The 24636-nt window shown below is 44.3% G+C and overlaps 2 long non-coding RNA genes across 2 annotated transcripts; both read left to right on the forward strand.

Annotated features, from left to right (window-relative positions):
• Positions 1-4717: 4717 nt before the first annotated feature.
• LOC115387497 (uncharacterized) lies at positions 4718-7065 on the forward strand. Its single transcript, XR_003931379.1, has 4 exons — positions 4718-4768; positions 4845-4879; positions 5815-5989; positions 6066-7065. It is a non-coding gene; the product is annotated as an uncharacterized LOC115387497 (long non-coding RNA).
• A 6829-nt stretch (positions 7066-13894) lies between these two features.
• Positions 13895-19928, forward strand: LOC115387498 (uncharacterized). The gene is made up of 4 exons (XR_003931380.1): positions 13895-13965; positions 14042-14096; positions 17144-17321; positions 17398-19928. It is a non-coding gene; the product is annotated as an uncharacterized LOC115387498 (long non-coding RNA).
• Positions 19929-24636: the final 4708 nt, after the last annotated feature.

Below are 24636 nucleotides of genomic sequence, written 5' to 3' on the forward strand. Positions count from 1 at the left end.
GTCCTTTCTTGAGCGGCAGCTTTAGCTGCCCGCACATGTGCCTGATCAAAAATTGCGTCATTTTATACAACGGATCAAAAATCGGCTTTTTAAAAGAAAATACGGCCGATGGCCGATGGAGAAAAATGTCCAAATATCGGCCTGATATATCGGCCGGCCGATAAATCGGTCGACCTCTAGTGGACATGAGAGCAGTGAGGGGCGCGGCTACCTTACTGTAGTCCCTGATGAACCGGCGGTAGAAGTTGGCAAAGCCCAGGAACCGTTGAAGCTGCTTCCGATTCTCAGGTTGAGGCCACTCCTGAACCGCCGCCAGCTTAGCTGGATCCATGCGAGTCTCTCCCTGTGAGATGATGAAACCCAAGAAGGACACAGTGGGCTGATGGAACTCACACTTCTCAGCCTTCACATACAGGTGGTTCTTCAGGAGTCTCTCCAGGACCAGACGGACATGTTGGATGTATTCCTCGGTACTGCGGGAGTAGATAAGGACATCGTCAAGGTACACAAAAACGAAGCGATTAATGAAGTCTCGGAGCACATCATCCATGAGGTTCTGAAAAACCGCAGGAGCGTTAGTGAGTCCAAATGGCATAACCAAGTACTCAAAATGGCCCAGTGGGGTGTTGAATGCGGTCTTCCATTCATCCCCCTCACGAATGCGGACCAGGTGATAGGCGTTGTGGAGATTCAGTTTAGTGAACACCGTGGCGCTGTGCAGAGGAAGGAAGGCCGAGCTAAGCAGGGGCAGAGGATAACAGTTCTTAACAGTGATGTCATTTAGACCTCTGAAATCAATGCAGGGTCTCAGAGAGCCGTCCTTGTCGACGAAGAAAAACCCCGCCGCCACCGGAGAAGAAGAGGGATGAATGGTGCCAGCTGCCAGGGACTCATGAATGTATGTCTCCATGGCGGCGCGCTTAGGCCGGGTCTGATTGTACAGCCGGCTGCGGGGCAATGTGGTTCCTGGAAGCAGATCGATGGGACAGTCATATGGTCTGTGTGGCGGCAGGGAGAGGGCCTTGCTCTTACTGAAAACCTGGGCCAGGTCGTGGTATGCCTCGGGGACTGCTGACAGATCTACAGGTCCTGGCGGGGAGGACTGCAGAGAGACATGCAGAGTGAGAGCAGAACGTAAACAGTTACTTAAACAAAACGGGCTCCAGGAATTAATCTCCTCCTTAATCCAATCGATGTGGGGGTTGTGTTTACACTGCCATGGGAAACCCAGCACCAGCAGGGGCTGCGAATGGTCAATGAGGTGGAAGGTCAAAGTCTCATGATTTCCAGAGAGCACCAAATCCACCGGACAGGTCTTGTGGCTGACCTGAGCTAGATGGAGTCCATTTAGCGACCTCACAACTAGCTCAGACACCAGCGGAACACAATAAGTGTTCAGCTGGCGAGCTAGCTGGATGTCCATGAAACTCTCCTCAGCACCTGAATCCACCAGGGCAGTGACAGGAACAGACTGGGTGAGATAACAGAGTGCCGGTTACCTGAAATCGTTGAGGGGTCTTGATGGAAGTTCGGCTCACCCGCGGCCCCGCATCTACAGGGGAGCCTGATCTTTGAGCGACCGCTTGGGGCAGTCAGCGACATAATGTCCAGAGCTGCTGCAGTAGAGACAGGCGTTCGTGGCCCGGCACTGCCTCCTCTTCTCCTGCGAGGAAAGCTGGACCCGGCCGATCTGCATGGGCTCTGGCTCCTGAGCCGAGAACGACAACCCCGCTCCTGCTGATCCATTTGGCGCAGAAACTACGGAAGCCGGGACGCGGCTCGCTCGCACACGACGGCGTTCTCTGATGCGGTTGTCCATGCTGGTGCACAAAAAAAATTAAGCTATCCAAATCGGGAGGTCGCTCTCGGGTGGCCAGTTCGTCCTGCAAATCATCCTGCAGACCCCGTAAAAAAGCACACTGGAGAGCGCTGCTGTTCCATCCACTCCCCGCGGCTAGAGTCAGGAACTCGATGACATACTCGGCCACACTGTGGCTTCCCTGGCGGATAATCATGAGCCTGTCCCCTGCGTCTCTGCCCTTCACCGGGTGGTCAAAATTCCTCTTCATCTCCTCTGTGAAGGCTTGATAAGACCGACAAGCCGGCGAATGATTCTCCCACAACGCCGTTCCCCATGCCCTCGCCGGGCCGGAGAGGAGCCCAATTAGGTAGGCGATGGACCGGTCGGAGGGATAAGATAGTGGCTGCAGTTCAAACACCAGAGAAACCTGCGTGAGGAAGGCCTGGCAGGAACCAAGGTCTCCGGCGTACCGCTCCGGTGTGAGCGCATTCGGCTCCCGGAATGGGGCCATCATCTGCGGAGCCGGAGCCAGGTCCGGAGCAGGGGGAGGGGCCACCGTGGAAACGGCTGATGAGGCAGCCAGGTGTTCGGCTATCTCTGCAACCTGCTCGGACAAACGGGAGACCTGGCCAAACATTGTTCCCAGTATCCTGTCGTGTTCGGCCAGCTTCTTCGCCCAAGACTGCGGAGCCGAAGGTACTTGGTCTCTCCCGGGGTTGCCGTCTGCTGAGCTCATTGTGGCTGGATCTTACCGTTACGGGTCGGGTCAGAGGCTCAGGCGCAGACGACACAGGAGAACAGATGGCGGGTGAAAAAGAAACTGGTTTATTCGGAGAACTAAGGGTGGGTCCAGAAGCTGAGTCGGACCAAGCTGGGTCCGAGGTGGCTCTCGGCAAAGTTCCAGTCCAAGCTTTGGATCGGAGTCCGGAGATACTTGGAGCAGGTGGGTAGCAGGTGGGTGGCAGGAGCAGCAGGAGGCTGCGAGGTGAGCGGCAGGCCGAGCGGATCCCAGATGTAGCAGAGGTTAAGATCCAGCGCCGATTCCAGCCAAGGACGCCACTTAAATAGGGACCGGGAGAGCAGCTGAACTTCATCTGGCTGATGAGCTGGAACCACGCCTCCGAAAACCCGCTCCAGCACTGCCCAGCTGAAAATCAAACCAACAGCCTCCCTACGAGGAGGCCAGGGGGCTGGGCATGACACAACCAAAGGGACATCCGGGAGTTTCCTCAATGTGCTGGTCCATTCTTGGCCTGTTGGCCTGCCAGCAAAATTACAGACTGTACCATACGGAACGCTTGCTGCAGACACCAGCTCCATTGCTGAGGAGTGAGCAGTGGACCTCTATACAGAGGAGCAGGGAGAACCCCGTCGGCTGATTGAATGATTGCTTCCAGTCTGTGGCACTCAGTTGTCAGAGCAGCCGCTGGAAGCAAAACCACATCTTGCCACATAGTCAAGGGTTAAAATGACTGAAGTTAGCCATTCTGCCACATTACATGGTGTTATTCAGATGACATTGAGATGTAGTGGTGGGAAATGTGTCCCATGTGTTTTTCAGTTCTTGTAATCAGTAAACATTATTGAACCACTTTTTGTTATACAGAAACGAGCCATTCGTGTGGTAAATGGAAGTGGATACAGGGATCACACAAATCCAATATTTAAACAATTGAAATCTTTAAAACTTAATGAATTGGTGGAACTCAACCTCCTTAAAACTATGTATAAAGCTCAACAAAAAAATATTACCAGATAACTTGCAAAACAGATTTAAAAAGAGAGAAAGTCAATATGAATTACGAGGAACCGAAATCTTTTCATTATCAGAGTCAAGAACCAAACCTAAAGAAAGATGTATCACAATCCAAGGAGTAAGTTTATGGAACAATCTTGACTGTAAAATTAAAATGTCTCAGTCCATTTATAGTTTCAAGAAATGTTTAAAAGGACAATTATTAAAAAGATATGATGCTACTGTATAATAAGAAATTATTATCTTTTGATTTTGTAAATATCTTCTTGTGAAATGGTTATGTTTATAATCAACTCTTGATGTAAACTATTGTTTTGTCAATTATTTTGTGTTGGTAGGGGCAGACACGATAAGTTTTACTTCTTTCTGCTCCTTTTCATTTTTTTTCAAAGAATGAAATAAATAAACAATCAATCAATCAATCAAAAAAAAAAACATTTCAAATCACTGAACTCAAAGGAGGAAGATGCCTCAAACACTTCCTTATAACAGAAATGCTCACGCAGGGAGTTTGAGATGTTGGGTACAAGTTTTCTGTGAAAGCATAAACTCTTCTTCTCCTTTCTTTTTCTGTGTACAGTTTCTGTAAACACATCTTCCTCTGTTGTGTACTCCAACAACATGGAACAAACTGAAGATTCAAAACTCAAAATTCAAATCATTTTGGTCCATAACAAAAGTTTGTCTTTATTATTTTTTATGTTAGAAGTTCATTACGTGATTCACTGGATTCTTATTAGACTATCAGAGGAATCCTCAATCTATAAATCATTTGACATAAAAACACATTGTATTCCACAAAGGCACACATATGTGGAATACAGACACACACACACACACACACACACACACACACACACACACACACACAGTTTTTACAGTTCGTTGTAGAAGGATGTTATGGAATTAAAGTTCATATATTTTATTTTTATCTGCTATCCAAATGTGAGAAACTACTTTTATTGTGTTAAATTGCTCCAACAGAGTTGGAAAAAGTCTAACAGATTAAATCTGATTGTCAGCTGATGATTGTGATGATTGTGCAGCAGAAGCAGATTTCCCTCATGCTGGGTGTGACTTGGCCTGCCCTGTTGACCAATCCCTGCAGCTGGAGCGCTCTATAAAAGCAGCCATCAGTCCCCTGAGTTCTCCACTGCTGGCAGTCTGGAGACACACCTCGCTCCCTGCTTCCTTCACTGTCTTGTCTGCAGGTATGATGACAGTTTGTGTTTGTGCTCCTTGTTTCGTGTTTGTCATCTGTACATAAATCATGTTTCTCTCTTGCAGAGCTGTGTTTGGTGTCCAGCCACTCTCAGAACACTGTGAGTATGGATTCTTCTCCTTATATAAGGCACAGCCATGCCTTCATGCTGCTCCAGCAGGAATCAGCTTTTTGTGTTTTGGTATTTACCATAATGCCACTGTGCTCCCCTCTCCTTTATGGTGTGTATTCACATACTGCCTGGCCTGATCAGTATGTAGAGTTACTGTTACTTCTGGGCCACAGATGAAGAGAATTAACAAGCATCCTAACCCTAACCCTTTTAGGTGGTGTGATTTTTCTCATGTATTCCTGATTTGATATTGTTTTTCTCCGTTTCATCCTGTGACTGTTTCTTTCCTTTCTGCTGACACTCTGTGACACTCTGAGCTCAGTGGCCTCTTCATCTGAGAACTTCCTGTTTGAAACTTCAGTGTCGACATCCCGTTGTTCAGAGTGGTCTTGGTGTCATGATGTCAAAATGTGAACAGCATGATGTTTAAATACCAATTCTATTTGATCCAGGATATTTACTGATCCGTTCATTGATCAAACAGCTGTTGTGAATATTTCTGTCGAGCTCTTTGAGAAAAGCAGTTGGACAAAAGTACTGCAACACTGAACAGTTGGACATTCGAACATTTAGAGAACTTTCCCATGACGGTTAACTGGAAAGGTCAGAGTGAATTTTAGGTTCATCCTGAATTTTCACCCCAAAGACCAAATAACCTCATTGTTCTCTGAGAAGTGTATATCATACCAAAAAAAAGTTGCTGTTTCAGTGTTATCATAGTGCCGTAATAGTTACTCTATTAATACTTTTGAACATATCCTTAGTGATGCTGACTTTCACCTTTTCTCGGCTTAGCCAAAATGCTTTTGTTCTTGATATTTTGAACATTGCAATAAATACTGAATATGTCTTTCAGTGTTTCACTCAGGAATGTGACTCTGAATTGATAAAATGCGTCAGTCATTCTTGTGACTCCATGAAAGGTTCCCTGAGTCCAGACTCAGCAGCCATGGGGAGTGAAGCTGTCAATACTGGTGTTGCCATAGCTGGCTTAGTGACAGCTGTTGGCCAGGCCATCGCTCAAGTTGCTCCGACACACCGGCAGTGCCATATCACCATAACGAATGGATGCAGCAGCTACTCCCTCACCAACACCAGGTAGAGGTGTTCCTCTGAAATAGTATCCCTAAACACCATCAGATTGTAACTTCTAATGTTTTCCTCCACCAAACAGGTGGTACACTGACAGTGGAGGCTGTGCGGCACCCTTTCCACCCACCATTTCTTCCCATGCGCTGGAGAGCGCTCTGTTCATCAAGACTCCTTACACCGCTTGTGGTGCTGTCGGCGTCGTCACCTACGACCTCCTGAACAATGACAGCAAACAAACCACAGAAAAAATTGCAATAATGTTCTCGAATCCCTACGACTTTAACGTTCACTCAAACCTGTACGCACTGGGAATCTTTGACGTGAGCAGGGAGTGTGATGAGAATCTTTATAATGAGATGGCGAATGGGACGAGTGACTCCTTCATCAGAAGTAAACCAGTTGGCAACGTCTTGATTTACAAAAAAAATGGTATTACCATCAAGGCGACAATGTCAGATGCCTATCAGGCTGTGATAAAGGTGGAACTTAGTGAGACTAACTAAAATGAGTGATGAGAGACATATATCAATATCTGGATGTTAGAATATTATGTCTTCCACTGGAAGACAATAATAAAGAATCAATAATATTGAATCAGAGATCTTTAAAGTGTGGAGGGATGAGGTTGAACCAATTCCCCCAACAGCTACTATACTACAAGTCTTTCTCTGCAGCATGAAACAGTGGTGCCTTCTGGTTTTTCTCTCATGCATATTATTCTTTATTTTGGCAAAAGGTCAGTATTTTCATGGAGAGACAGAGCCCTGAAGCTCCCAATACTTAAGAACAGCTGTTCTCTCAACTGTAACTCAGACCAATCATTAATATCACATCCTGTGTAGCAGGTTGGTTGGCAGGTGGCTGACTGTCTCTATTCCTGCTGCAGTGCTGATCTGATACAAGTAGACCTAAAACAGATTTTAGGCTGATAGTGATATTACCATACATTCGACCTTTTCTTTTGATCCACTTTTGCTGCTAATTTCAACAGATATAGTCCTACTTATACAGTTGCTCTCTATATGAACTCCCTTTGGAATTTGTATCTTTTTTTCATTTGGAAAAATCAAATAAATTTTTGAAAAAAATGTGCACTTGGTTTTGTTGGCTTCATTCCTTCTGCTTCAAAGAAAAATTTGTCACGTCTGACAATTAAAGTCCAGAAGAGTCCAAAACACTAAAATATCAACAAACACAACCATGTCGAGTTCAAAGTATGGACCGGCATTTTTACCAGGATATGAGCTCTCTTTCTCAAAGTAGCTTTAAGTTAGAATTGCAGTCATTGTCAGTACTTTTTTTTTTTTTACTATTTCTGCAAGAAAATTGAATTCCATATCAATGACACATCAAAAAAGGACAAGCTTTTCCTCCCTGTTCACCCTCCCTCCCCCATTCCCCTCACAATTTACTTTTATAAACACTTTATTTTAATTGGTTTAAGAATAAAAAAATATACTGATAATGATGTTCATGTTACCAATAGTACCCTGGATGTGGTATACAGTACATACATGCCCATGTGGACACAGAAAAACATATATGAATACACTCAATAATTGAACAAACAAATAATGAAGACACATTTCAAGGGTGTTTCTCAGAACATCACGTCACACCACAGACATTCTGCTCTCTCATAGCCTCCTCCTACCTAACATCATGTCTTCAGAAACATGAAAGGTCTCCAGATGTCATCAAAAGCACACTACTTCTGTTTAATGCATGTGATCTTTTCTATTGTCCCATTGGATGCCATCTCTTCAATCCACCTTCCAATTCTTGGTCCATCAATGTTTTTCCTATGAAGGGAAATGGTATGTTTAGCCAGTAACATGCACATATCTACTGAAGTGGATGCACTGGGTGGCCCACTTTGGTGAATTTAATTGCTTGAGGCCGTAACACTGTTGGCGAAGGAAGGGCAGGAGAGTTCTTTTTGATGTTTTAGTCTTGCATGAACAATTTATTGTACTTGAGTACATGTCGAAGTGGAAGTGGTCTGAAAACAAATAAAATGGGACCACTAATGATTATCAACTCAGTACATAACAAGTACTGAACACAGCAAATGCAGCCTCTCTGCTATGCACCAAAAGCACTGTATACTTAATGGTGGTTAGCACCAGTAGGCTAGTCACAGGGCCCCATGCTGATACTGACAGTCACTCAGCAGACAGGATCAGCATTAATAAGCTAGAAGAAAGGGTGTCAATATGGCCTTCATAAACAACAGCTAAAGCTAACTCCAACCTTGTAACTAACAGCTGTAATTGGCTTCAATCATTGGTGGAAGAGTGCAAGCCAGGTCCTCAATAGCAACTAAAGCTAACATAAACCATGTGCCGACGGTTGGGCTCAATACCAATAAGCCAGGGGAAGTGCGCATGAATGGCGCCTCCATTGGCAGTGGCTAAAGCCAACACTCACCATGTCGCTAAACAGCCAAGCTAGTCACTAACAGGCTGGGAGAAAAACGCATGAATGGTGCCTCTACCTCTACCGGCAGTAGCCAAGCTAACACCCACCGTATGCAACAGCCACGGCGGTGCCCAATAAGCCAGGGAAGTAGCACAACACAACTTTACAAGCAATGGTTAAGCCAACACTAGCCCTGTTACTGTCAACCAGGATTGTGCCGATAGGCCGAGCAAGGAGTGCATGAATGGCGCTTCCACCGCAGTGGCCAAGCTAACACAAACTGTGTCGCTAACAGCCATGGACGGCACATCAACAAGCAGGGAAGGGAGCGTACGGATGCAGTCTCCCAACGGTTCGATTAGGCACCCCTGGCCCAAGGTGCTAGGAAATCCATGACACAAGCTATCGGTCTCATCCCTGGCCACCAGCTCATCCTTAATGTAATGGGATAATCCCCGTACAAACACCCACTGCAGAGCACGTTCCCCCTACCCATTTTAGCAGCCAGAATCCTGAATTCAGTTGCATATTCTGCCATGGATCTGGGCCCCACAGGTCACCACAGGTCATTCCTCTCCCCTACTGGCTTAGACAAAGTCATGCATGCCTTCATCTCCTCAGGGCTTGACGACTGCAGTGCTGTCTGTTCTGGCATTAGCATTCAAAGACAGCAGCTATTTCAGAATACTGCTGCCAGGTTTCTGACACACGCCAAGAGGAGTGACCACATCTCACCTATTCTTTCAATCCTTCATTCCTTTTTCTTGTGAGTTTTAGAATTGATTTTAAAGCCCTGAATGGTCTGGATCCATTTGTGATTTGTTGAGTTCACAAAAGTCAGGCCGCTGCTTGAGATCCTCTGACAAGAGTCTACTAATTGTTCCAAAATCACATTTTCTGCTTTTCCACTATAGTCCCTTTTTGGCCTTACTGTGCACGGTTTGCATCTGCTTCATTTGCTCTTTGTGAACTTACAACCACTTGCTTCAGTAACATTAAAAAACATTTTAAGTCACAAACACTCACTAGCCCATAGGGATGGATATGTTAAGAATTTAGCGATTCCAATTCCATTAATGATACTGCTTATCGATACGATTCTTTCTTATCGATTCTCACTGAGTGAGAAATGAAATAGTACAAATGGGCGTTTGCATTAACTCTTTAATACCTCATCCTGAACAGAAGAAAAAAAATATTCATGCGATGACGGAAAGCGTTGCAAGTAGCCTCGGTTTCATCTTTTGGTGTGAAATACAGCTAAACTCTGGAGTGCTTCTTCCTTGACGCCAGGTTGGAAAGTTCAAAATCAAATTACGACAGGTTCACATTGGATGCGGTGCATGTTCGGTCCGGCTCCGGTATGGAATTACCGCAGCACCGTCACTCACACTGTCTCCAGTGTGTCTGCGGTCCACCAGAGGAGGTTGCCAGATATGTCGCTTTCTCGGCGCAGACATAATGTTAAAACCGCCCAACAATTGAAAGCAGCCCATATCTCCATCTCTGTTGAAAATGCATGTTTAAACCATAAAAGCCAGATTTGCAAAAAAAAAAAAAAAAAAAGAAAAAATCACAAGCACATTATCATTTCATCAACCCGCCCGACGGATTAAAAAAAAAAAAACTTGATTGTCCAGAAACCCACCCAATCTGGCAACACAGAGCCACTCTAGTCATAAAGATATGTTTTGTGCAATTTTGGTGTCGTTTGACTTTCCTACAATGACTAAGTACAACATCGTTCATTCCTAAAATGAAATGCGGAGCTCAGTCACCAGGGAGGAGCTCGGAGTAGAGCCGCTACTCCTCCACATCGGAGGGGCCAGCTGAGGAGGCTCGGGCATCTGGTTAGGATGTCTCCTGGACGCCTCCCTGGGGAGGTGTTCCGGGCATGTCCCACTGGGAGGAGACCCCGGGGAAGACCCAGGACACGCTGGAGAGACTATGGCCCAATCCCAATTCTCTGCTTAATCCTCGCTCCTCAACCTTGATCCTCAATCTCAAATTAAGTGCCTCCTAAAAACAAGCGTTAAGGAATGTAATGTCACTTGGAAATGGGACAACCCTTAAAGACAGTTACGTCCTTGGACCACAGGGGGCAGCACTGCACAAGAGGGTAGAAGAAAGCCAGAAGTGCAGTGTTTCCTGCAGGAAAAAAGTTTGGCCAGGGGGGAGCACGCGCGGCGGGGAGTTTTTGGACCGTCGGGAAGGTGCTAGCGGCTTGCGCGACGCTTCTTTGGACCGTCCGTAGGAGAGAGAGAGCGCACACGCGTGGAGAGCTTTTTTTTTTTTTTTTTGCGGGGTGGGGGTGGGGGTGGGGGGGCTGAAGTGGAAGAGCAGCAGTAATAATTTCGGTCAATGATCAATAACAACGCCCTTTATAACTGAAAGTAATGCGCCCTGCATTAGAAATGTTTAACATTTTGCATGTGTGACCTTGTTAATAAATGCATTCAAATGAATTTTCTTGATTTCTTTCTAATAGCCTTTGTAAATATTATCTGTGATAGAAAGTTAATACAATTACTCCCAAACTAATATACACATTTTTTTTATTAATAAAATAACAGCAAAACGAACTATTTAACAAGCATTCTGGATTATCCTTAACTCCAAGGTAGGTCTTGTAGAATCTCAAAATTAAGGGAGATAACGTCCCTTAGTCTCGCTCCTTTCCTCAACTTGTTTAGGAACGGGACAGCACTTAACTTCACGGGAGCGCGCATTTTGAGGAATGAGGAGTAAGATTGAGGATTAAGCAGAGAATTGGGATTTGCCCTTTGTCTCTCGGCTGGCCTGGGAACGCCTTGGGATCCTCCCAGAGGAGCTGGAGGAAGTGTCTGGGGTCAGGGAAGTCTGGGCATCTCTGCTGAGACTGCTGTCCCCGCGACCCGGCCCCGGATAAGCGGTAGAAAATGGGTGGATGGATGGCACACAGCGGAACCGATAGGCAGAATCATCAAGGAGACAGACAAACAATTCCTTGGAATAGAGACACTGGGTACCGGTTCTACAAAAGAATCAGTTCTCGATTCTCATCCCTACCAGCCCAACATAGCCGGGTTCGAGTCCATATCACTCTCTCTCCCATTGCTCACCTGTCTGCAGCAGTAAAAGTGGCTTCTCGGTATACTGTCATGGTGCAGTGTGCTCCATGTAGCTCCCGCTGAACCCTCTCCTCGGCCACCACACATGTTGGCACCTCGTCACTCCTCCGACCAGTTGATTTCTGAGCATATTACCAGACTGCTCTTGTGGGGTTTTATAAATGGTGGGCATGGATCTGACCACAGTCACTGTAAAGGCTGTGTTACTGATGTCACACTCTGACCAATCAGCATCTGCCGATATACTATTCTCTGCCTATCTTGGCCTGTTTGAAACCCCGGAGAATCAGGGCTGAGCAGGGACCATGAGAGTGCCTGGTATAAGGTATTAAAATGTAATGGAAATACACAGGTGCCAAACCGTGCAGAGTAGGGCAAAGCGGGGACTGATGGAAAAGCACCAATTGTGTTGTAAAACACAACAGAGCCTTTGCTATTCAGGCTCTGGAACTTCCTGCCTGAGTGTATTCAATCACCACTTCAGCACATTTTTGTCTCCTGACTTTTCTTAGCAGATGTTCCAATTTTCTTATCCTTAAATCAATTGAAAGTTCAGCTGCATTTTGATTGGAATATTAAGCATTTGGTACCATTGTTTTGAAAAATACAATACATATGAAGTTATTAAACACTGTTGAGAAATCAGTCTGAATCAGGAAGTCAAAAATAAACAGCCTGATGGTTGGAATCACTTCCCCTTTTCAAGACATTTTTAATGGCATGTCCTTAAACGTACAAGATGGTCCAAAATATCCTCCGGTTTTGAAGCAGTGTGCATCCAAGTTTTATTATGAGATAAAGCAGAATTTCAATGGACTGAACTTATTTCGTCATTCACCTGTAAATCCATTCACTGACCTCTTCAACAGCATCTTAGTCTCTAAACCAACAGTGGAAGACTAGTTATTAATCTTCCTGAAATATTTTATGGTCTTATTATTGAATCACCAAAATGTGACAAACTGTGTACCACAAACTTCTTTATAGGTTATTCTTTGAGTAAGTTCTGTCAATTTTGTGATTATAATCATCAAGGAGGTGTGTCTGGCCTGACAGCAAGGGTTAAAGTTTGGTTGCTTAACTTTACTGTTTTCACAATGCTAGGGGAATTTCACCCTCAGCAAATATTGAACAGGAAGGTCACAAAGGTTCAAAAACTCTGGACAGAGATGTACATCTTCCCAAAATAATACATTTAACAATAATAAAACTAGTGGCTGCACCACACACCAATCGCAGGCAGGTCAGTCCTTTGAGACGCTGTATATAATACACAGACCGTACCACACTGCACTGGCTGCTCAGCGCAGCAGCTGTGATCACTGAGCAGCTCTGTCAGGCCAGCGCTTGACTTCAGAGAAGAGATGAGCCAAACATCACTTTTATGTCTGCCTTGAACCATGCCAGACCACACCACTGCTGCACACACCAGCTCCATTGCTCAGGAGTGAGAAGTGGACCTCTACACAGAAGAGCAGGGTGAAGCCCATCAGCTGAAATGATTGATTCCAGCCTGTAGAACTCAGCTGTCAGAGCAGCCGCTGGAAGCAAAACCACATCTTGCCACAGAGTCAAGTGTTAAAAATGACTGAAATTAGCCATTCTGCCACATTACATGGTTTGATTCAGATGACCCTGAGATGTAGTGGTGGGAAATGTGTCCCGTGTGTTTTTCAGTTCTTGTAATCAGTAAACATTTCAATTCACTGAACTCAAAAGAGGAAGATGCCTCAAACACTTCCTTTTATCAGAAGTGCTCACCCAGGGAGTTTGAGATGTTGGGTACAAGTTTTCCGTGAAAGCATAAACTCTTCTTCTCCTTTTTCTGTGTACAGTTTCTGTAAACACATCTTACTCTGTTATGTTCTCCAACAACATGGAACAAACAGAAGATTCAAAACTCAAAATTCTGATCATGTTGGTCCATAACAAAAAATCTGTATTCATTTTGTTTTTATATTTGAAGTTCATTACTTGATTCACTGGATTCTTATTAGACTATCAGAGTAATCCTCAATCTACAAATCATGTGACACAAAAACACATTGTTTGTGCACAAATATGTGTTGAATACACACACACAAACACACACACACACACACACACACACACACACACACACACACACACACACAGTTTTTACAGTTTGTTTCAGGAGGACATTGTGGAATTACACAGAATTATACATCTACTGTCCAAATGTTGGAAACTACACTTATTCTTAAATTGGTCCAAGTCCAACGGATTAAATCTGAATGTCAGCTGATGATTGTGATGACTGTGCAGCAGAAGCAGATTTCCCTCATGCTGGGTGTGACTTGACCTGCCCTGTTGACCAATCCCTGCAGCTGGAGCGCTCTATAAAAGCAGCCATCCGTCCCCTGAGTTCTCCACTGCTGGCAGTCTGGAGACACACCTCGCTCCCTGCTTCCTTCACTGTCTTGTCTGCAGGTATGATGACAGTTTGTGTTTGTGCTCCTTGTTTTGTGTTTGTCTTCATTTCATAAATCCTGTTTCTCTCTTGCAGAGCTCTGTTTGGTGGCTCCTCTCTCCCCCTTGTGTCCAGCCACTCTCAGAACACTGTGAGTATGGATTCTTCTCCTTCGTGCACAGCCATGCCTTCATGCTGCTCCAGCAGGAATCAGCTGTTTGTGTTTTGCTATTTACCATAATGCCACTGTGCTCCCCTCTCCTTTATGGTGTGTATTTAGTGACTGCCGGATCAGTACGTAGACTATATGGTGCTAATGCTATAAAGTTATTTCTCATTGAACATTCTAACCGCCTGCTGTCTGTGACAGGATGGACCCTGTTACGTCTGGGCCACAGAAGAACAGAGGGTATCCTGTTTAGACTGGGGTTTTTTTGATACCATCAATGTGTGTCAGGTCTAGTTATTTTGCTAACTTGGTCTGACCACCTCTTTAGGTGGTCTCTTTTATCTCATGTACTCCTGTTTTAATATTCTTCTTCTCCATGTCATCACATGACTGTTTCTTTTCTTTCTGCTGACACTCTGAGCTCAGTGGACTCTTCATCTGAGAACTTCCTTTCTGAAGTTTCAGTGGCCCAGTTTACATGAGTGTTTCTTTTTTTCAATCCAATTGAAAATGTTTTAAAGGATCTTCAACCCATGTTGCAACCTGGCAGAGCTGGATTATACAGCTTCTGTGACATGTGCAATAGGTCTCTCTCCCACTTTTCAGGTTCTCAACTTTAGCCATGTACCCAGCAGATAGATCTCTGTTAAAAGAGGTCCATGCACCTCGGTGAGATGCTGTGGACTCGAGTGGTTCATCGGGCGACGGTCGGCAGCGGACACTCCGCAGGAGGAGAGTAGACACAGGGCTCCTCCTGGCTGTGCAACCCATGAGCACACCACGCACCAAGTTGTGGGCAGCCCGCTTGTAGCCAGTCGTGGAGCTGTTTGAATAACTCGCCGCTGTGCCACTTGTGTCCAGCTCACCTCCCAGCAAGTGATTGCTGTAGGCTTTTTAGTGAAACATTTTTCTGAATGACCGTTCACTTTTTCGTCTTTATTGGGTCTTGACTTTCCTAATTCCTAATGCTTCCTTATTTCTGCACATGTCATTACCTATGAGGGAGCGCATGCGCAGAATGAATAATCTGCTGCCTGACACTGTTTATGAGGCATAAGCGGATTATTGATTGGGGTAGTCTTATCTCACACAATCGGATCCAAATTCTAATCCACTACAAGTGTTTGAATCCGCTTCACCTTACAATCTGATTGGATTTTCTGACCCATGTAAACGTGGCCATTGTTGATGTCCTGCTGATCAGTTGTTCAGTGTGGTCTTGGTCTCATGACATCAAAATGAGAACAGAATGATGTGTAAATACCAATTCTAATTGACCCAGGACATTTATTGATCCATTCATTGATCAAACTGTTGTTGTGAATGTTTGTGTTAAGACCTTTGTTAGAGAAAAGCAAGTTGGACAAAAACTACTGGAAAGACATCTGGAAAGGTGCATGTTAGGGTCATCGTGCAATTTCACCCGACAGACCAAATAACCTCAACTTTTTGTGAGAGGGGTACGTCATGCAAAAAAAAAAAAAAAAACAGAAAAAGCTGTTTCTGTTGATGACTTCATAGTAGGGCTGCACAATTAATCGAATTTTGATCGTGATCACGATTTTGGCTGCTGCGATTAAATTTAGATGATCGTCGCGATTTTTAAATTGAAAAAATGGGCTCTGTTGCGTGTCAAATCAAGCACTTTTTAAATCCAACAATCAGCCAACCACCAGGGGGCGACCGAGGTTAGGGCCTCATCATTACGCCGCCTAAACAGCAAGCGAGTGAACCCCGCAGACAGTACAATGTGGAGAGCAGCAGGCAGTGACAGTGCTGAGGCATCTGGAGGTGAGGAGCTGCTAGCGCCTCCTAAAGGAGCATCATCTACTGCAGCGGTCGGCAACTGGCAGCCCGATGCCACTTTTGGGCCGCGAACAATAATATCTGGCCCGCCAGATGATTTTGAGAATCTGAGGCACCTGCTTCACAGAGGCAGTAGCACCGTCCATTCACCTGTCAGTATGCAGCTCCTCCTAACCCGCCTTCATTACCTGTGGAACACCTGAAACCCTCTGCGTCAGTGAACAACCTGAGCCATGTCGCTCCTGCTGCCTTCAGGGACACTCCGTAAAAGTAGCTGCTGATGGACGCCACTGCGGTGTCTCAGTCAGCTGTTAGCTTAGCTGTTAGCCACCGACGAACTAGCTGGCTTTGAACGATTCCTTCATGCTCAAACATCAGTCGATGGAACGCATCTCAACTTCTGTACGGGTGGAAAGAAGATGTAAACGCTGAGCGTCTCGGACAGAACGGGAAAAGCTGTTATTGACGGACAGTTCAGGATGTGAGCGGCGTAGCAGCGGCTTGGAGAGAAAGAGGGAATCATTGTTCTGGTAGGTTTCATTTCTGGGTTTAGCATGGCTGTTTACTGTTCTCTTGTTGTTTTATCTTCATCTTGTTGTTCAGCGATCATCGTGTTGCTCTCAGGGGTTAGAATGCAGCAAGTGACGGTCGCTCAGCTGTGAGGCGTTCAGGTTCCAAAGTCATAATCCGGCTCTTTTCAGAACAGAGGTCTGGTCAAACGTTTGTAAAAACTCACAGTCGGCGCGTCTATATGTTCGTTTCTAAGGGAAAGCGATCGTTCACAACATTGACATGGTTCTAAATAGTTGTTTAGATTCTAATTAAAACATCTTCAATTATGTGCGCATGCACACCAGACTTCGCTGAAGTGCTGAAGACGCACATCTTCAATTTGACACTTGTTTGTTTAAAAAAAAAAGTGCAATAAAAAGGTATGTTTTACATAACATAATGAATAATCGTGATGAATAATCGTGATTACAATATTGACAAAAATAATCGTGATTATCATTTTGGCCATAATCGTGCAGCCCTACTTCATAGTACTGTAAAACTTAAACCATTCAATATCTCTGTGGTGATGCTTATTTTCACTTCTTGGTTTATCCAAAATATTTTCTGAGCACTGCAATAAACATTTAATATGACTGTAAGTATTTAACTCAGGAAAACCTTTCATGGAGTAGTAAGAATAATTGACACTGTTTCTCAATTCATCGCAGGCACGATCATGAGTGAGCCAGTGCCCATTGATATTCCTGCAGCTGTCGATACTGGTGTTGCAATAGCTGGCTTGATCACAGCCATGGGCCAAGCCATGGGTCAAGTTGCTCCGACACATCGCCAGTGCTTTATCATGATAACGAACGAATGCAGCAGCTTCTCGCTTTCCAGCCCCAGGTAGAGGTGTTCCAGTGAAACATTGTCTCTAAACATCATCAAATTGCCCTTTTTAACCTTTTCCTCCATCAAACAGGTGGTACACCCACAGTGGAAGCTGCGCTTCACCCTTTCCACCCACCATTCGCTCCCATGGAGTGGAGAGCGCTCTGTTCATGAAGACTCCAAACACTGCCTGTGGATCCATCGGCGTCGTCACCTACGACCTCCTGAACAATGACAGCAACCAAACCACAGAAAAAATTGCTTTAATGTTCTCCAATCCCTACGACTTCAACTTGTACTCAAACTGGTACGCAGTGGGAGTCTTTGACATGAGCAAGGAGTGTGACGAGAATCTTTATAATGAGATGTATCAGGGGACGAGTGACTCCTTCATCAGAAGTAAAGCAGATGGCAAAGTCTTGAGTTACAGAGGCTCTCAAGTTACCATAAAGGCAACAATGTCAGATGCCTACCAGCCTGTGATGAAGGTGGAACTTAGTGAGAATAAGTGAAATGGGTGATGAGAGACAGATTTCACTGTCTAGATGGTAGAAGATTGTCAATGATATTTGAATCAGAGATCTTTTAAGTGTGGTGGGATGAGCTGGAACCAATCCCCCCAACAGCTACTATCCTATAAGTCTTTCTCTGTAGCCTGAAACAATGCTGTCTTCTGGTTTTCCTCTAATGCATATTATTCTTTATTTAGGGAAAAGCTCACTATTTTGCTGGTGACATAGAGCCCTGAAGCTCCCAATACTTTAAAAAAACAGCAGTTCTCTTAACTGTAACTCAGACCAATCATCAATATCATTATATCCTGTACAGAGATTGAGATCTGAGTTTGCATTAATCCAGGTGGTGAGCTTTGTGTTGTCTGTCGGCTGAAAGGTGTGTTTTAAAGGTGCACCTCAGAAAAGGACACTGCAGTTTCTAGATTTTGGAATGATGTCTAAGATGGTCCCAAAAGGTTTTTCTCTGCAAATCTCATTAAAATGATACAATTCACACTGAAATGTTGCAGTTATGTGGATTTTCACTTTTGATTGTGATCTGGAGAGGAGTGGTCATAATAGATTGACTGGAGATTGCAAATTCGAGAAGTCTGCACTGCTTAAAATCCACTCCTGAAGCACAAGAGACACAGAAGACACAATCAGTTTTCGTAAAAGCATTTTTTCAACAGTGGCTCTAATTTTTTGTAACCACTGCCTACAAAAAGCAAACTAAGTCCGTTACTTACACTCTATCAAAGCGTGTGACTGAATAACCAAGAAATCTGACACTGAATGATAGAAATAGGGGGGATAAAGTATGTTAAAAAGCAAATTCATAAAAGTGTGCTGGTGAGGGAAAAACCAAAAATAACTAGCAACCTGCTACACAGCAGCCAAAAATACTTCACAGTGAACCTTGAATGCTCAGGCAGTCATCGACAAAAACTTACAAACAGTTCAACATACTAACTGACACCATAACACATAATTGTGGGTTCACTGCCATATTTTTTAAAAGGTCACTGCAGCCACAGTAGGTTGCACGCTGAGCACAGGGCTCCTGAAATGGCAGCTCACAAGTCACTCTGGCGGAAACTGCTTTCACAGAGAAAACATAAGATGGTGTAGAGAATCCCATCCTCAGGCAGTGGAAAGGCGTCAGAATGTCAAGTGAACCTCTCGTATCCTCGACGAGTGCCTGAATTTCATTACTTACATTAAATAGTATCAAACATTGTTTGTGGTGAAAGGGAACGCTCTGAACTAAAACCTTAGTAGATAAACATGGAAGGCTGGAAATGTCAGGCGGTTCTTGAAAATCCCCAAAACACACTTCCCTCCAAGTTCTTGCAGCTCCTGCACATCTGTCCACAAAATGGCCGGAATGCAAACATTCCTCAAGGCCTGTGTGGTGTCAGTAGTCTGAGGGGTTTCCCACACATAAACCCAGGGGGTATAACTCAAATTGGGAACCAATGGGTTCAAACTGAAAAAGTTGAGTAACCGTTCAAAAGAAAATCACCTCACATGGTGATTATCTTTGTTGTACTGTTTAATTATAAAAACAACAATTAGAAAAAATTATTGCTGGATGGACAAGTTTTTTTTAACTTGAAAATCAAAAACTTTATTTCTGAGTCCGTTTGAAAACAAATGTAATGAATTCAATTATTACTAGTTGTCATTTTTACACTGCTGCCTCAAGCTGCCCCTGTCTCTTACAGAATTCTGTCACTCAGTTTTGGAAGCCAGCCTTGGTTTCCTCTCAGTACTGTACAGAATACATGATTAAACTTATTTTCTAGAGTAAAGATACCAGACCCGGGATCATCTGAGTCAGTCCATCAAGTGTCATTCTTTCTCACCTTTCTGTCAGTCCCCTTTCACTTCTTAATGGTTTGAGGAAATATTCACTGTTGCTGCTATGGAGGTCAAAGTTTCTTTTTTTCTTTCTTTCTTTTTTTTTTTATTGATGAAGTGAGTACATATTCTTGAAATACCAGTCAATCACAATCTGTCATTTACATATTTTAATGTTAATCTCATCTCTGTTCCTCTGTGTTCTATTTTTCAAGATCCCACTATACTTTGTTCAGGGGGTTAGAAGAAAAATTCTGTGCTGCTGTGAATTTTATTGATGAGTTAAATAAATTGTCTATGAAATTATCACTAAATCTGTCATTTATTGATTTTGATATTGATCAATGGTCATCTTTCATCTCTATTTACTTCTGTCCTAATTTCAGGATCCCGTCATATGTTATAAATTGTTCAGGAGGTTAATGAGACCAAAGAGCCTTTTGGTTCCTGCTCTTTGGGGCTGCTGTGATCAGAGTTCCTACCTGAATGCAAGAAGGTTCCGGGCTCATGTTCCAATCTAAATTACCCTAGCTGTGAATGCAAGTGTGACTGGTTGTTTGTGGAGACTGCTCTCCTCTAGAAAACAACCACAGTTGATTCATGCCCCAAATATGAGCAAGAGTTGTGTTTAAACATCAAGCGCCTCTTAGTGGCCATGTAAATACTGTCACAGTAGTAAATAATGTCAGTGTCAAACACAGCACTGTCCATGGTGCTGAAGTACCCACTTGATAGAGTACCTGAATACTTTGTGTGAGAGACACACAGGCTCGCGCACATAGAAACACTGAAACATGCTTACACACACGGTCGAGCACAGTGAGCAAACAGTGCTGTCTATGGTGCTGAAGTAACAACTTCATCCAGAAACTAAGTACACTGTATGACAGAACAGCACACTCTGGCAACACACACACACACTCACACTCATATGCATAGAAAGTTAACAATGAGTGGTTATTGGTCGTGAACTTTGAACTTAATATCGTTACCAGATATATTCTGTGAAACACACACACACACACACAGACGCTTTGGGAAAACTCATATGCCCACAGAATAAACATAGCGCTGTCCATGGTGCTGAAGTAACAACTTAACCCAGGAAGTGAGTACATTTTAGAACAGAAGCACACATGCTCGCACACAAACACACTGTCACGCACATGCGCATGTACACACACACACACACACACACACACACACACACACACACACACTTATGTGGAAATACAGACATGCACAAAGAGTAAGCATAGTGCTGTCCATGGTGCTGAAGCATCACATTAATTCAACAACCAAGTACACTGTGAAAGACACACACACACACACACAAACACACACACACACACACACACACACACACACACACACACACACACACACAAACACATTGGGAAAACTCATATGCCCATAGAATAAAAATCCAAACATAAGTCGCTTTCAAATGTTTCATTTCTTCTGACAGCATAGCTTGCATGACTGGAGCTTCTCGTTTGCTACTTTTTCAGTATGTTGCAGGTCTGGAGTTTGGGGACTATAAAGTCATTGGACAAATGCTGTCACTGGCCCATGTCCAAGGAGGACAATGGCCCTCTTTTTTTCGTCTTCAAGGCTGTATGCCTTGAATATCGGCAAGAAACGGGCCCAGCATCGCTTGAGGAGGTTGGCAACTGGGAACTGGCTCTCATTGAGGAAGTAGCAAGGGGGCTCATGTTGAGGGGCGCACTAAAGCTGCACTGGACCTGTAAGTGACATTAAATAGTGTGTACTGAATATCATTATATCATGTTGGGTCCACTCTCAAAACTAGTGAACTGTTACTTTACATGTATCTTCATGAATTGATGTATGGCATACGTGACAATACTGTGTGATAGGTTACAAACTGTGGCTATATAAGATATACATGTATACATGCATACATCCCTGGGACATTTGAGATACTTCAACCAGCAGGTCTTAATTGGAAATGAAACAGGTGTCTCACTGGTATGACAATGTTCAAGACACATGAGTGGAAAAATGTCTAGCACTTAATACATATAACTTTCAGTACAAATCTGTGAGGTGTTTGAAAAAGTTTGAGCTTGACTGTAAGTACTTTATGTGCTGTTGTAAATTTGAATTGTGTAATGTATCCAGTGGCGGACCGTGCATTTCACACTAAGGCCTTCAGAACAGATTCGCCTGAACCAATCCACCCCTCAATAACTATTTTATGTCTATAAAAAACTCTTATTGTGCAGATATGCATATAAAGAGTTGTTGCACAGCAGATAGATACTTGTGCAGCCAGAATAAATGCCTTTGCTGAAGTGCATAATTCTCCTACTACATCTGCGCACATACAATGAGCATCAACAACTTAATAAAACAGCAATATTATTTAGGAAAAGAGGAACATTTTACTCACCAAAATCCCGATTGTTTGTAAACAAAATCCATCCTCATTTCCTTCCTCAAAAAGAGTTCAGTTGTTCTGTCATATAGATTATCCGTGCGTTTCAGTTCCATAAAGCCAGGGCTGAAAGTCCAGCTGCCCTGTGGGATTTCTGGCATAAGTTTTATTTCTCTTCAGGTCTTCTTCTTCTTCTTCTTTGGAATAATTGAGGTAGGCGACCAACAACTTAGGTGCAGACCGCCCCCTACTGTATCTCTTGGTGAATGTAAATCAGAAGGTCTGGATATGCTGTTGTTAGTGTAAGCTAGCTAGAAGGCGCTGAGTCGCCAACTCGAAATCTGATTGGTTGAACGCTTCACTTTACTTTACTGCGCCATCAGGAACGGACAGTGAAGGCCTCAGGCAGATTTCTTTGACCCTAGCAACAGATGATGCCTGAGATCTGATTGGTTAAATGATTTAATATGAAAAAAACATGTCTGGAAGCAGCGCAACCACGGGAAAACTATGAAAGGAACTGGAACATACCGTTTGGAATCATTTATTAATTATTTATGGACACAATATAATTTACATCAGTCTGTAATTCAGATACTTTTTAGGCCAGCAGAGAAGGCTTTGCAGGCCCTGACGGCCCACCACTAAATGTATCTGTACCCTGACAGACTAAGTGAGGGATTGGACTACCTCAAGGTAGCAGAGGCAATGAATTCCCATCCAGATGTCCTTCGGCCCACATTTGTTTCTGGACACAGCCAGCTTACTGCTGTACACATGGCCACTCTTTGTGAGACCGTCCTGTCCCCACCTGGCAGCAATGGCAGACGGAATTAAAATTTGACCCTCACATTCTGGAGGGGCTGGCCGATTGATGTTGGCGGTAAGTTTTGTTAAAAATTAGTTGGTAATATTAATACTTTCGACAAAAGTAATTATTGCATTGATTTCTTCAAATGGTTAACAAACAGTCACACTGGAAGAGATTCTAATTTTTTGCCTCTGGAATGGACCAAATCCCTCCAGTGGGCTTCCCCCAAAAAGGCCTCAGATTGAGTTTCTGCATGCCCCTCATGAAAATGGTGCCCATCGGCGCTATCCAGAAGTCAACACATCCAGCGTTGTTCTGAGGCTGCCTGTTCATACAGCATTATAAGACTTTGTAGAATACATGGAGTCTGGTAGTCAGCAGTCACCAACCTTTGGATTTATTTAAAGGAGTCATATTATGCAAAATTCACTTTAAAAAGGTGTCTTTACAGTCATACCTCCCAGAGCCTCTGTATGATCCCCCAGAAGTGAAAAATTCAGTCACCTCCCTCAATTGCGCACTCCACTTTTAAAGCTCGGGTTGGCGATCTGAATGAGATACATTTTTTTAAATACTGGTTAAAATGATCTTTATGACCCGATGGGAAGCAATTCATAGCGCGTGTTTAAAGTAGTTTGGAAAATATCCGCTATCTACAGCAGGAGTAAAACGGGAAAAACAGCAACCAACAGTCTTGAGGGGACACCTTTTTTAAAACCAATCAAATCCCTTCGCCGTTTGACCTGCCCCCTGCGTGTACATGTCAGTGGCGTGCACTGACCCTGGTTCAGTGCGCGCGTAGAAGGACGGAGCGTCGTTGCAGAACGGCGGAGACGAATGTTTGGGGGTTTACTTACCGTTGAGTGCGCCATAACTTGGTGTAGTGCAAATAAAGAAAAATGAAGAAACGAAGCGCTGAGGACAGGTTACGCCAGGAACGCACTGGACGTTGGTGCGCCACGCCACGAAAGTCTCCGCATCTCCGCTCCCAACGGAGCTCTTCCAATGGGGTGGGAGCTGGGCGGAGCTGGGCGGAGCCTTGGGGAGATGCTACATTCATGCCACATGCTAGTTTTCCAAGATTGCCAACCCTAGCTTTAAGAAAATATACACTCAAATACGCGATTCTGAAAACTTCTTCTTCTCGACATCAGAAAGAGGAACACCATCCCCCCCCCCCCGGAAGATGATCCAGCCTTTGTGGGCCCCCAGATAGGTGGTTATAGTAGTATGTGTTGCCATAGCCTCATTAAGACGTTCAAATTTGAAAATTGTCTTTTTCCTCCTTGTCTCGCTACGCCACATTTTTGAAAATGAAACTGAAGCTTAAAGCTAGGGTTGGCGATCTTGGAAAGCTAGCGTTAGCACGTAGCATCTCCCCAAGGCTCCGCCAAGCTGGCTCCGCCCAGCTTCCACCCCATTAGAGGAGCTCCAGTTGGGAGCGGAGACGTTCGCGGCGTGCACGGCGCTTCCGCGTTCCTGGCGTAACCTGTCCTCAGCGCTTCGTTTCTTCGTTTTTCTTTATTTGCACTACACCAAGTTATGGCGCACTCAACGGTAAGTAAACCCCCAAACATTCGTCTCGCTATTCTGCAACGACGCTCCGTCCTTCTACGCGCGCACTGAACCAGGGTCAGTGCACGCGTACACGTACGCGCAGGGGGCAGGTCGAATGGTGAAGGGATTTGATTTGTTTAAAAAAAGGTGTCCTGTCAAGACGATTGGTTGCTGTTTTTCCCGTGCTACTCCTGCTGTAGATAG

The sequence above is a fragment of the Salarias fasciatus genome, chromosome 4 (assembly GCF_902148845.1).
Source record: "Salarias fasciatus chromosome 4, fSalaFa1.1, whole genome shotgun sequence".
In the NCBI taxonomy this organism is placed as follows: domain Eukaryota; kingdom Metazoa; phylum Chordata; class Actinopteri; order Blenniiformes; family Blenniidae; genus Salarias; species Salarias fasciatus.